General features: G+C 47.5%; 2 non-coding genes across 2 annotated transcripts; both read left to right on the top strand.

Moving 5' to 3' along the window:
- Positions 1–7787: 7787 nt before the first annotated feature.
- On the top strand, positions 7788–7862 carry Trnas-cga (transfer RNA serine (anticodon CGA)). The gene has a single exon. It is a non-coding gene; the product is annotated as a tRNA-Ser (tRNA).
- A 527-nt stretch (positions 7863–8389) lies between these two features.
- On the top strand, positions 8390–8464 carry Trnas-cga (transfer RNA serine (anticodon CGA)). The gene has a single exon. It is a non-coding gene; the product is annotated as a tRNA-Ser (tRNA).
- Positions 8465–13738: the final 5274 nt, after the last annotated feature.

Below are 13738 nucleotides of genomic sequence, written 5' to 3'. Positions count from 1 at the left end.
CATCTGCCCTTACTGATGTCGTTTTATGCAACCTGCAATGTTATTTCTCGCCTTCATAAAACTCGCACGAGATTTTCATATCCTGTCACTAGATATGCACAAAGCATTAGTGATACAAAAACGTTACGCATGTTGATGTTTGTGAAACCAAAGATCGCTTGGTATTAAGACCTTCACTCCTATCCAAACTAGTAATTGGAATAAAGGTCTTAAAATCAAGGGATCTTGGCTTTGATAAAAATAACTCCAAAAAAATGAACATGACTTTTTGAAGGAAATTAAATGTGGTTAACCTTTGTACTGGGATACGTTTTCGCTAGAGGTGGTACTATTCGGACTGTTCGAGAAAAACGTACAAAACTGTTCTTAAATTTCATCCCCACTCACGCACTCAGCGCTCACCGATCAGCCTATCCAAAATTTTGTTCATGGCATTCCTTCCTACCACCGTACAAACATATGCGACTGCACCAATTATTTCCTAAATTCGTCCTGTCTCGGTCTCCAGTGACTCAACTTTTCACACCACTACTTTAGTCGAGCTTTTACAAATTGTAAAACTGACGTCTGTGTAAATCTTATTTAACAATTTTATGAATCGTAACAAAAAAAAAAAAATGGTTCAAATGGCTCTGAGCGCTATGGGACTTAACTAGTCAGGTCATCAGTCGCCTAGAACTTAGAACTACTTAAACCTAACTAACCTAAGGCCGTCACACACATCCATGCCCGGGGCAGGATTCCAACCTGCGACCGTAGCGGTCGCGCGGTTCCAGACTGAAGCGCCTAGAACCGCTGGGCCACCCCGGCCGGCTACGACTACCCCGCGCGGTGGTTAACGTCTGTGACATTTGGGAGATCAAGTACAGTTCGTCAACCTGATCAATCCTTCTGTTCTTTCTTTGAGAAGTATTGGTGTTGGGCTCTAAATTTACAGGGTTTTGGCGATAGCACGAACCGTAAATGATTTGATCCTATGTTCACTTACCCCGAGTTTGCGAATACCTCCACGTTTTACCATCACAAACGCTTCCCGCCACGTACTGTACTCATCTACTCCTCTCGGATAATCCATGGAATTTATGTTTATACAAGAGCCACGTGGGGCAGTAGCTGTTACCGTTCCCACCTTACGGACAAATGGCCAACGACATTTTAATACGCTCGGACACCATAAGATACCATAGATAGGTTTGTAACGTACCAGTAAAATGCTCTAGAGCATAGTGATTAGAAAGGGAACTTACCACTTATGTCGTTCATGGTCAGATAGTGTTAGAAGTGTTATCGTCCATTATGCACACTAGAACTGGCTGCCTCTAATTTGGAAGGAATTTTCCTTTACTTAACGTCCATGGTCAAAACTTTTATGTCATCAGAGTACCGGTTGCGTTCTATAATGATCATTTTCAGATCTGTTATATAAAAACATATCCTAATACACTGGAACCACAGCGTCATCGCCAAACGCTAAACACAAAATCAGAGCGAACATCATCAAATATATATAATCTTGCCAGCAGCGGTACCATTGAAAACGTACCTTGTGAAACTCACATGTGAAGGTGGATTGCGTATGTAAATATTGTACCATCGATACGGTGGTTACATCTTAAAATTTGAATATTTCATTTTGCGTTGTCTTTCTGTGGTGATAGGGAGCCTAAAGTGAAAGAGCAAAATAAAGTGCAATCTTTGGAGTCGCTCTACCTTCATGGTGGTAAGGTTTCACGGCCTTTTTTTTTTTTTAAAGGAACATACGCCAATATGTCATATTCTCAGTTACACAGAGGAAAAACCAAACTGAACAAAACCAGTGGTACCTGGTACTGTAGTCACAGAAAATATATTTCCACCAGTCAGGTATGAATCAAACAGTGGGGCATCCATGATCACAGTAGATATTGTCTGGAAAATACATTAATCACATTAACACCTGCAATTCAACAATTTCATAAAGGTTCGTGGTTCCCTAATCAGAAGGCCACAGTACATCTACAAAGAAATAATGACGCCATCACTCTTCTCTCAAATTGCAAAAGGAGCTCGGTGAGTAGCCACCGTCCTAAGAAATCCTCACAACCACCATTTGAATCCAGTCTCTCTCTAAATTTTACTTATTGTGTTAATGTCGTCCATTCAGAAACAAGACTGACGTGCTGCATACGGTACCTGTAGACACTTTTTATACACATTCGACAGAAATGAATTTAGGTATTTGATAATTTCGGTGTAATTCAAATCCCTTACATGATGAATTAGATATGTTAAAGCCACTTCATTTTATACCGCAATACTGACCTGGCTACCGTCACACAGAACGAGGATCAGCCTTTCTGGTAAACCGTCATCATAGACACTTAGGTGTGCGAACTTAGACCACTTTCCGATCCTCAGGAATTCACGGGGTTAAGTAACGGAAGCCGCTTTGTCGGAGTCCATAGAAGTTGGAAAAAGAGGCATTCGGCATGTAAATCGAAATAAAAGCTGGCAGCCAGTTCGCAACAGCGTTTCCTCCGTGTCGGCGGCCCGGGGAGGGGCCACTAATGGTTGTGCAGCGCGGAATGGCAGGGTACAGGAGGTCGAAGCGAAGTGCGTGGGTGGTGGGGGTGGGTGGGGAGGGGGTGGCCCCGGCAGCGAACGCGGCCCCGTGTTGGCGCCGCTCAGCTTTCGGCTGCGCCTTCGATTTTCCAGGGGCAAATCCGATGCTTTCCGCTGCGAACAGCTGCGGACCTAAGAGGGATTTGCGGCTGCGCTGCTGGCGTTCCTACGGTGCTGAGGTCACGGCGCGGCACTTTGTGGTCGGAACGCTGTTCTCGTTGCATCCTCAGACCGCAGCCGCACAGCATTCGAAACTTCCCTTGCTTACGTCGGGTAATCATGAAGTTCTTATTGTCATCTGAAAAAGGATAATTAGGTCACAAATTGTTTGTCCGCAGGTATGTTATGTGTAGTCTTGATACACATTAAAATCTCCAGGCCACAGTTTCACTATACGCCGCGAGAGATGGCAAATCAAAATGGCACATCCTGTTGATACGGAGACTGTTGCTGTTGTTGCTGTTGTGGTTCAAATAGTTCAAATGGCTCTGAGCACTATGCGACTTAACTTCTGAGGTCATCAGTCGCCTGGAATTTAGAACTAATTAAACCTAACTAACCTAAGGACATCACACGCAGCCATGCCAGAGACAGGAATCGAACCTGCGACCGTAGCGGTCAATCGGTTCCAGACTGCAGCGCCTAGAACCGCACGGCCACTCCGGCCGGCTGTCGTTGTGTTCTTCAGTCCAGAGACTGGTTTCATGCAGCTCTCCATGCTACTCTATCTTGCGCAAGCTTGTTCATTTCCCAGTACCTACTGCAACCTATATCCTTCTGAATCTGTTTAGTGTATTCATCTCTGGGTTTCCCTCCACGCTGCCCTCCAATACTAAATTGGTGAACCCTTGATGCCTCAGAATATGGATAGATCACATAACTAGTGAGCAGGTATTGGATAGAATTGGGGAGAAGAGGAATTTGTGGCACAATTGACTAGAAAGGGCTGAAGGTTGTGTTAAGGTATAGTAATAACATCCATCACTACCCATGGTGTATGCAACCCAGCAGATTTGTGGCAATAAGAAGACGGATTGGTAGATATATGAACATTTATACCGGTACTGGTTCTTGGACACATTAATTATTATCAGATGTTGCCGTTCTTTTAGACGTATAGTACCTCCAGTAGAACTACCTTATTATAACTGCCTGTATACAAAACAAAGTTGGCATTGGGTTAACCAAACACAGTATACAGTGTGTAATTGACATAAATGCAGATATATTTATATGTGATACCTCAATATGGACACGCATCTGTGTATGGGCTGGTTTTTCTCTGGGTAGAGCAGTCTCCCACAAACACGACACAAACTTACGACCTGACGTTTTCTGCACAGTTTTGTGTCCCCGCATCCACATTGCAACACATGACCTGCTGCCTAGGGAAAAATAAACTTTTTTTTTTTTTTTGGTCATCAGTCTACTGACTGGTTTGATGCGGCTCGCCACGAATTCCTTTCCTGTGCTAACCTCTTCATCTCAGAGTAGCACTTGCAACCTACGTCCTCAGTTATTTGCTTGACGTATTCCAATCTCTGTCTTCCTCAACAGTTTTTGCCCTCTACAGCTTCCTCTAGTACAATGGAAGTCATTCCCTCATGTCTGATGTCCTATCATCCTGTCCCTTCTCCGTATCAGTGTTTTCCACATATTCCTTTCCTCTCCGATTCTGCGTAGAACCTCCACATTCCTTACCTTATCAGTCCACCTAACTTTCAACATTCGTCTATAGCACCACATCTCAAATGCTTCGATTCTCTTCTGTTCCGGTTTTCCCACAGTCCATGTTTCACTACCATAAAATGCTGAACTCCAGACGTACATCCGCAGAAATTTCTTCCCCAAATTAAGGCCGGTATTTGATATTAGTAGACTTCTCTTGGCCGGAAAGGATTTTTTTGCCATAGCGAGTCTGCTTTTGATGTCCTCCTTGCTCCGTCCGTCATTGGTTATTTTACTGCCTAGGTAGCAGAATTCCTTAACTTCATTGAATTCGTGACCAGCAATCCTGATGTTAAGTTTCTCGCTGTTCTCATTTCTACTACTTCTCATTACCTTCGTCATTCTCCGATTTACTCTCAAACCATACTGTGTACTTATTAGACTGTTCATTCCGTTCAGCAGATCATTTAATTCTTCTTCACTGTCACTGAGGATAGCAATGTCATCAGCGAATCGTATCATTGATATCCTTTCACCTTGTATTTTAATTCCACTCCTGAACCTTTCTTTTATTCCATCATTGCTTCCTCGATGTACAGATTGAAGAGTAGGGGCGAAAGGTTACAGCCTTGTCTTACACCCTTCTTAATACGAGCACTTCGTTCTTGATCGTCCACTCTTATTATTCCCTCTTGGTTGTTGTACATATTGTATATGACCCGTCTCTCCCTATAGCTTACCCGTACTTTTTTCAGAATCTCGAACAGCTTGCACCATTTTATATTGTCGAACGCTTTTTCCAGGTCGACAAATCCTATGAAAGTGTCTTGATTTTTCTTTAGCCTTGCTTCCATTATTAGCCGTAAGGTCAGAATTGCCTCTCTCGTCCCTTTACTTATCCTAAAGCCAAACTGATCGTCACCTAGCGCATTCTTAATTTTCTTTTCCATTCTTCTGTAGGTTATTCATGGAAGCAGCTTCGATGCGTGAGCTGTTAAGCTGATTGCGCGATAATTCTCGCATTTGTCAGCTCTTGCCGTCTTCGGAATTGTGTGGATGATGCTTTTCCGAAAGTCAGATGGTATATCGCCAGACTCATATATTCTACACACTAACGTGAATAGTCGTTTTGTTGCCACTTCCCCCAATGATTTTAGAAATTCTGATCGAATGTTATCTATCCTTTCTGCCTTTTTGACCATAAGTCCTCCAAAGCTCTTTTAAATTCCGATTCTAATACTGGATCCCCTATCTCTTCTAAATCGACTCCTGTTTCTTCTTCTATCGCATCAGACAACTCTTCACCCTCATAGAGGCTTTCAATGTATTCTTTCCTAAACATTAATGACTGGCTATAGCCAATGGACTTCGAGGTACTGGTTAACGTATAAACATATTCGTCGCAACACCTAGAACTATTATCAGACTGCAAACGACGTACATACTGATGTACACTGACCGGCCAGAATATTGTTACCATCTTCTTAATACACGGTATTTGCACCTTTAGCACGGGTAGAAGCTGCAACACGTGGTGGCACGGAAGCAATGCGGCCTTAGTCTCTCGCTGGAGGGAGGTGGCACCGCGTCTGCACACACAAGTCACCCCCTTCCCGTAAATTACGGGGAGGCGTGCGATGAGTTCGGACGCGACGTACAATCACATCACAGATGTGTTCGATCAGGATCAGATTTGGTGAACTGGGAGGGGGCAAAACATCAACTGGAACTTACCACTGTATTCTTCGAACCAATTATCCACACTCCTCGCCTTGTGATGAGGTGCATTATCTTGTGGAAAAATTCCACTGCTCTCAGGATAACTGATCGTCATGAAGGGGTGTATACGGTCTGCAAACAGTGTACGATATCCTTGGCCATCACGGTGGTGGCCGAGCGGTTCTAGGCACTTCATTCCGGAACCACGCTGCTGCTACGGTCGCAGATTCGAATCCTGCCTCAGGCACGGATGTGTGTGCTGTCCTTAGGCTAGTTAGGTTTAAGTAGTTCTAAGTCTAGAGGACTGATGACCTCAGACGTTAAGTCTTATAGTGCTTAGATCCATTTGAACCACCATGGTGCGTTCCACAAGCTCCACTGGACCCATGGATGTCCATGTGAATGTTCCCAGAGCATAACGGAGCCGCTGTCACGTTGTCTCCATCCTGCAGTACGTCAAGGAACTGTTCCCCTGTAAGACGAAGGATTCGCACCCTCTCATCGGCATGATAAGAATTTCTCAGGCTTAATCAGATCATGCAACACTCTGCCACTGCGCCAAAGTCCATTCCGTATAGTCACGTGCCCATTTCAGTCGTACTGGTCAATGTGGTGGTGTTAACTTTGTCCCATGCATGGACTGTAGGCTGAAGAGGGCCATAGTTAGGAGTCTTCGTTTCACTGTGTGCCCAGCACTAAAGTCTGATCCTAGTTCCGCCGCAGTTCGCAACCTGTTTTGTTTTACCAATCTGCCCAGCTTACGACGTCCGACATCTGTAAAGTGAAGTGGCCGCCAAAACCAATGACGTGTGGATGTGGTTTCACATTGGTTGCTCCACGTTTTCAAGACACTCACCACAGAGGTCTTGGAACACCCAACAGCTCATGCAGTTTCCGAAATGCTCGTGCCGGACCTGCCAGCCATAACAATCTGCCCTCGGTCGAACTCAGACAGATCGTGCGCCTTCCCCAGTCTACACACGAGTAGCAGGCTCACTGCTACTACATGCACCGTGCGTGTGTGCGACAAGCAGACATTCCTCGCCAGGTGACGCTGCTATTGCCTGGAAGGGTTTATATCGATAGCTGGTCGGTGGTCGGTGTTCAGTCTGATAAGTGTGAGGGTCCAGAATGAGATTTTCACTCTGCAGCGGAGTGTGCGCTGATATGAAACTTGTGAGTACCGGACGTGAGTCGTGCTTCGGTAGCTCAGTTGGTAGAGCACTTGCCCGCGAGAGGCAAAGGTCCCGAGTTCGAGTCTCGGTCGGGCACACAGTTTTAATCTGCCAGGAAGTTTCATATCAGCGCACACTCCGCTGCAGAGTGAAAATCTCATTCTGGAAACAACCCCCAGCCTGTGGCTAAGCCATGTCTCCGCAATATCCTTTCTTTCAGGAGTGCTAGTTCTGCAAGGTTCGCAGGAGAGCTTCTGTAAAGTTTGGAAGGTAGGAGACGAGGTACTGGCAGAAGTAAAGCTGTGAGTACCGGACGTGAGTCGTGCTTCGGTAGCTCAGTTGGTAGAGCACTTGCCCGCGAAAGGCAAAGGTCCCGAGTTCGAGTCTCGGTCGGGCACACAGTTTTAATCTGCCAGGAAGTTTCATATCAGCGCACACTCCGCTGCAGAGTGAAAATCTCATTCTGGAAACAACCCCCAGGCTGTGGCTAAGCCATGTCTCCGCAATATCCTTTCTTTCAGGAGTGCTAGTTCTGCAAGGTTCGCAGGAGAGCTTCTGTAAAGTTTGGAAGGTAGGAGACGAGGTACTGGCAGAAGTAAAGCTGTGAGTACCGGACGTGAGTCGTGCTCCGGTAGCTCAGTTGGTAGAGCACTTGCCCGCGAAAGGCAAAGGTCCCGAGTTCGAGTCTCGGTCGGGCACACAGTTTTAATCTGCCAGGAAGTTTCATATCAGCGCACACTCCGCTGCAGAGTGAAAATCTCATTCTGGAAACAACCCCCAGGCTGTGGCTAAGCCATGTCTCCGCAATATCCTTTCTTTCAGGAGTGCTAGTTCTGCAAGGTTCGCAGGAGAGCTTCTGTAAAGTTTGGAAGGTAGGAGACGAGGTACTGGCAGAAGTAAAGCTGTGAGTACCGGACGTGAGTCGTGCTTCGGTAGCTCAGTTGGTAGAGCACTTGCCCGCGAAAGGCAAAGGTCCCGAGTTCGAGTCTCGGTCGGGCACACAGTTTTGATCTGCCAGGAAGTTTCATATCAGCGCACACTCCGCTGCAGAGTGAAAATCTCATTCTGGAAACAACCCCCAGGCTGTGGCTAATCCATGTCCCCGCTATATCCTTTCTTCCAGGAGTGCTAGGTCTGCAAGGTTCGCAGGAGAGCTTCTGTAAAGTTTGGAAGGTAGGAGACGAGGTACTGGCAGAAGTAAAGCTGTGAGTACCGGACGTGAGTCGTGCTCCGGTAGCTCAGTTGGTAGAGCACTTGCCCGCGAAAGGCAAAGGTCCCGAGTTCGAGTCTCGGTCGGGCACACAGTTTTAATCTGCCAGGAAGTTTCATATCAGCGCACACTCCGCTGCAGAGTGAAAATCTCATTCTGGAAACAACCCCCAGGCTGTGGCTAAGCCATGTCTCCGCAATATCCTTTCTTTCAGGAGTGCTAGTTCTGCAAGGTTCCCAGGAGAGCTTCTGTAAAGTTTGGAAGGTAGGAGACGAGGTACTGGCAGAAGTAAAGCTGTGAGCACCGGACGTGAATCGTGCTTCGGTAGCTCAGTTGATAGAGCACTTGCCCGCGAAAGGCGAAGGTCCCGAGTTCGAGTCTCGGTCGGGCACACAGTTTTAATCTGCCAGGAAGTTTCAAGTGTGAGGGTGTCAGTACATCGTCCTCTGTCTCATATAGAAATATTCGGACTTACATTTGCTACACCCTACACTTATTGCCGCCTGTGTAAATACCAACTACAGTAGAGCGTCGATTATCCGAAGTAATTGGGGGACATGGGTGTTCGGAAAACTGGTTTGTTCGGATAATCGAACTGTACATGTTTATTTGCCAAAAAGAAGTACTGTACAGTTACTTTATTCATAAAAACAGGCATCTCTTCTAGTATTACAAAGTGACATACAAAGGCAACTTCAGTAGGAATATATAGTATGTGACAACGTTTATTTAATAAAAATATGTACACATTACATACACACTTACGAGCAGCTAAGTCACATACTTTTTTCGTTACAGATATCTGAAACTGGTCCCTTTCATCTTGGGCTTCAAACCATCGCAAGGCAGTATCTAAACAAGTGAACGCCTCAGAGGTTGTAGGTATACTTTCATCTTCACTTTCTGGAGCACTGATTGATGAGATGCTGGCGGCGTCATCTTTATCAGTGACGACGTTTACAATCTCGCTGTCCTCCATGATTGGGTGTCCTGGATCTGTATAATCCATATTCATCCATTTATGAACGTCTTCTTCATCAGATTCGTGCAATCTACACTCCTGGAAATTGAAATAAGAACACCGTGAATTCATTGTCCCAGGAAGGGGAAACTTTATTGACACATTCCTGGGGTCAGATACATCACATGATCACACTGACAGAACCACAGGCACATAGACACAGGCAACAGAGCATGCACAATGTCGACACTAGTACAGTGTACATCCACCTTTCGCAGCAATGCAGGCTGCTATTCTCCCATGGAGACGATGGTAGAGATGCTGGATGTAGTCCTGTGGAACGGCTTGCCATGCCATTTCCACCTGGCGCCTCAGTGGGACCAGCGTTCGTGCTGGACGTGCAGACCGCGTGAGACGACGCTTCATCCAGTCCCAAACATGCTCAATGGGGGACAGATCCGGAGATCTTGCTGGCCAGGGTAGTTGACTTACACCTTCTAGAGCACGTTGGGTGGCACGGGATACATGCGGACGTGCATTGTCCTGTTGGAACAGCAAGTTCCCTTGCCGGTCTAGGAATGGTAGAACGATGGGTTCGATGACGGTTTGGATGTACCGTGCACTATTCAGTGTCCCCTCGACGATCACCAGTGGTGTACGGCCAGTGTAGGAGATCGCTCCCCACACCATGATGCCGGGTGCTGGCCCTGTGTGCCTCGGTCGTATGCAGTCCTGATTGTGGCGCTCACCTGCACGGCGCCAAATACGCATACGACCATCATTGGCACCAAGGCAGAAGCGACTCTCATCGCTGAAGACGACACGTCTCCATTCGTCTCTCCATTCACGCCTGTCGCGACACCACTGGAGGCGGGCTGCACGATGTTGCGGCGTGAGCGGAAGACGGCCTAACGGTGTGCGGGACCGTAGCCCAGCTTCATGGAGACGGTTGCGAATGGTCCTCGCCGATACCCCAGGAGCAACAGTGTCCCTAATTTGCTGGGAAGTGGCGGTGCGGTCCCCTACGGCACTGCGTAGGATCCTACGGTCTTGGCGTGCATCCGTGCGTCGCTGCGGTCCGGTCCCAGGTCGACGGGCACGTGCACCTCCCGCCGACCACTGGCGACAACATCGATGTACTGTGGAGACCTCACGCCCCACGTGTTGAGCAATTCGGCGGTACGTCCACCCGGCCTCCCGCATGCCCACTATACGCCCTCGCTCAAAGTCCGTCAACTGCACATACGGTTCACGTCCACGCTGTCGCGGCATGCTACCAGTGTTAAAGACTGCGATGGAGCTCCGTATGCCACGGCAAACTGGCTGACACTGACGGCGGCGGTGCACAAATGCTGCGCAGCTAGCGCCATTCGACGGCCAACACCGCGGTTCCTTGTGTGTCCGCTATGCCGTGCGTGTGATCATTGCTTGTACAGCCCTCTCGCAGTGTCCGGAGCAAGTATGGTGGGTCTGACACACCGGTGTCAATGTGTTCTTTTTTCCATTTCCAGGAGTGTATTTCTTTTAGCATTCCGAGAATTTCGGACATATCATTCTGTTCGTCATTTTCAATCATACGTTATGAATTTTGTTCTGTGTCCAAAATTTTATTCCAGACTTACTTCAAATTCTCTTTCTTTACACTATTCCATGCTGGGCTGAACATGTAGGACGTGTCATTCAAGTCAATATTCTTATGATTTCTTAAGAGACTTTCTTCTCCATCCTCTTCTCTTTCTAAAATAACTTACGCAACAATTCTTTCTTGTAATATCGTTTGAAAGTCTCAATAACGCCTTGATCCATGGGCTGTAATAAGGAGGTTACGTTAGGTGGAAGAAATATTACATTTATGAACTCGTCTTTTTGGTTTAAAATATCACATGTCGGATGAGTTGGTGTATTGTCAAGGAGAAGTAGTGTTTTCTTCCTCTTCTCATTCTTTAGCTGATGAGCTTTTACAGAGGGTACGAAAACGTCCAGAAACCACTTCATGAAAACCGTACTATCCATCCAGGCACTCTTTTGTGAGGTGTACACAACAGGCAAGGCTCGCATATTAATATGCTTGAAGCAACGCGGTTTTTTACTTTTACCAATGACGAACATAGGCAGTCGGTGACTTCCAGTAGCATTAGCACAATCCATAGCTGTAATACGGTCCTTGCTAGTTTTAGGACCAGGTGCTGCTAATTCATGACGTGAAACAAGAGTTTTTCTCGGTAAATCTTTCCAGTTAAGTCCAGTTTCGTCAGCATTGTAAACGTCTTCAAGAGCATAATCTTCTTCCCGTAATACGTCCCTTTGTTTGACTTTGAAAGAATCAGCTCCTGAAGAATCAGCCGGCAGTTTTCCTCTCTGTATTGTAAGCTCACGAATGCCGTGTCTTGACTTGAAGCGTTTTAACCAGCCCGTGCTCGCTTTAAACTTCGAAGGCCCGCGAAGTCTTTCGTTCGACTGCATTGCCTTCTCACACAGCTTGGGGCCTGAGATAGGTTCTCCTTCCGATATCTTTTGTGTAAACCACTTGTAAACAGCATCATACACTCCTGGAAATGGAAAAAAGAACACATTGACACCGGTGTGTCAGACCCACCATACTTGCTCCGGACACTGCGAGAGGGCTGTACAAGCAATGATCACACGCACGGCACAGCGGACACACCAGGAACCGCGGTGTTGGCCGTCGAATGGCGCTAGCTGCGCAGCATTTGTGCACCGCCGCCGTCAGTGTCAGCCAGTTTGCCGTGGCATACGGAGCTCCATCGCAGTCTTTAACACTGGTAGCATGCCGCGACAGCGTGGACGTGAACCGTATGTGCAGTTGACGGACTTTGAGCGAGGGCGTATAGTGGGCATGCGGGAGGCCGGGTGGACGTACCGCCGAATTGCTCAACACGTGGGGCGTGAGGTCTCCACAGTACATCGATGTTGTCGCCAGTGGTCGGCGGAAAGTGCACGTGCCCGTCGACCTGGGACCGGACCGCAGCGACGCACGGATGCACGCCAAGACCGTAGGATCCTACGCAGTGCCGTAGGGGACCGCACCAGCACTTCCCAGCAAATTAGGGACACTGTTGCTCCTGGGGTATCGGCGAGGACCATTCGCAACCGTCTCCATGAAGCTGGGCTACGGTCCCGCACACCGTTAGGCCGTCTTCCGCTCACGCCCCAACATCGTGCAGCCCGCCTCCAGTGGTGTCGCGACAGTCGTGAATGGAGGGACGAATGGAGACGTGTCGTCTTCAGCGATGAGAGTCGCTTCTGCCTTGGTGCCAATGATGGTCGTATGCGTGTTTGGCGCCGTGCAGGTGAGCGCCACAATCAGGACTGCATACGACCGAGGCACACAGGGCCAACACCCGGCATCATGGTGTGGGGAGCTATCTCCTACACTGGCCGTACACCACTGGTGATCGTCGAGGGGACACTGAATAGTGCACGGTACATCCAAACCGTCATCGAACCCATCGTTCTACCATTCCTAGACCGGCAAGGGAACTTGCTGTTCCAACAGGACAATGCACGTCCGCATGTATCCCGTGCCACCCAACGTGCTCTAGAAGGTGTAAGTCAACTACCCTGGCCAGCAAGATCTCCGGATCTGTCCCCCATTGAGCATGTTTGGGACTGGATGAAGCGTCGTCTCACGCGGTCTGCACGTCCAGCACGAACGCTGGTCCAACTGAGGCGCCAGGTGGAAATGGCATGGCAAGCCGTTCCACAGGACTACATCCAGCATCTCTACGATCGTCTCCATGGGAGAATAGCAGCCTACTTTGCTGCGAAAGGTGGATATACACTGTACTAGTGCCGACATTGTGCATGCTCTGTTGCCTGTGTCTATGTGCCTGTGGTTCTGTCAGTGTGATCATGTGATGTATCTGACCCCAGGAATGTGTCAATAAAGTTTCCCCTTCCTGGGACAATGAATTCACGGTGTTCTTATTTCAATTTCCAGGAGTGTAGATGATCTGCGTTAGTGGCGAGCTTCATAGTTTCTGGCTTGTTGATCCATCATTAGAATCAGGCATAGCTATAAAATTTGCTATGCTCGTCTTATGTTTTTTTTATATCCGTAATTGTTGACTTCCCCACCTTGTAGTCATTGGATAAAGTGGTTTCAGATTCACCTTGTTCTAACCTTTTAATAATCTCGTACTTGTCCCTCTTAGAAAGGACAACACGTTTACGTTTAAGGATTTTGTATCGTCAAGTTCACTTCTTCACGCAGCAGCACGCAAGTGGTCGTAACAGAGAACAGAAGTTGACTGTTTGCACCGTGAGAAGCTCTTCTTGGGGGCGCGCAATCCTTAAAACTGCGTAGAGCGGCATAAGTTGGCGCAGATTTGATACTGTCGCTACTTCTACTGCCAGTGCCAAGCCGACAGAAGTGTGCTGATT

Source organism: Schistocerca cancellata, chromosome 7 (assembly GCF_023864275.1).
Source record: "Schistocerca cancellata isolate TAMUIC-IGC-003103 chromosome 7, iqSchCanc2.1, whole genome shotgun sequence".
Lineage (NCBI taxonomy): Eukaryota > Metazoa > Arthropoda > Insecta > Orthoptera > Acrididae > Schistocerca > Schistocerca cancellata.
The sequence above is the reverse complement of the archived record's forward strand: the minus strand, read 5'-3'. Positions and strand labels throughout refer to the sequence as shown.